The following is an 803-nucleotide window of genomic DNA, read 5'->3' on the forward strand; positions in this document are numbered from 1 at the left end:
GCGGGGGCTCACACAGGCCTTTGGGCCACATCGCACTCTAGATGCCATTACATTCAAGGTGCCAGGCAGTACAAGTTGGGGGACCCTGGGGGTGGTGGGCGTCCAGGTGTCACCCAGGGCCACCAGAGCCGTGTGCTCGTCACGGGAGAAAGCGTGGAAGGAGAAGGCCCACGGCTGGGCAGGCAGGCTGGAGACAGCACACAGTAGGGCATCCTGTTTGTTGAATGACTGTGTCCTCCGTGCACCCCAAGCCTGCCTGCTGTGTCCTCCCAGCCAGAGGCCTCACCCCGTGCCCCTGAAACCAGTGTGTCAGCCAAGCAAACACAAGCACTAATTGCTTTTCTCTGCCCTGCAATTACCAAATGGAGACGAAGCCCATCCCTTGGTGACCTCTGTCCACAGCAGGGCAGGCTGTAAGGAGCGAGGCCACCTGGGGCGGGGCCAGGGTCCCCCTAATGACCGGGTGGCATGTAGGCCCGAGCCCATCCCATCATCGAGACAGGAGCCACAGCTGGCGGGTAACCTCAGGCTGGAGGTAATGAAGTAATGATGCGATTAGCAGCCCTGTTTGCATCCTGAGTGGCAGAACCTGGAGCTGCTGTGATTATACAGCAGACACCGCAAGCGATGGGCATCCCCTCTCCGAGGATGCTGGGGGCTCTGTGCTGCTGAGCATGTGGGGAAGAGGAGCAGGGAGGGCTGCCCAGAGGGGGCGGTGCTGTGATCTCGGAGGCCGGGCCTCCCTCTCTTCCCCTACCCTGCCCTGGTCGGCCACGTTCTTAGAGGCTACCCCCCCCCCCTCC

At 62.0% G+C, this 803-nt stretch overlaps 1 protein-coding gene across 1 annotated transcript in view; it reads left to right on the forward strand.

Moving 5' to 3' along the window:
• NECAB2 (N-terminal EF-hand calcium binding protein 2) overlaps positions 1 to 803 on the forward strand; it is a 44087-nt gene that overhangs the window by 38438 nt on the left and 4846 nt on the right. The gene's annotated exons all lie outside the window — the stretch shown is intronic.

The sequence above is a fragment of the Bison bison genome, unplaced genomic scaffold (assembly GCF_000754665.1).
Source record: "Bison bison bison isolate TAMUID 2011002044 unplaced genomic scaffold, Bison_UMD1.0 scf7180017864295, whole genome shotgun sequence".
NCBI classification, from domain to species: domain Eukaryota; kingdom Metazoa; phylum Chordata; class Mammalia; order Artiodactyla; family Bovidae; genus Bison; species Bison bison.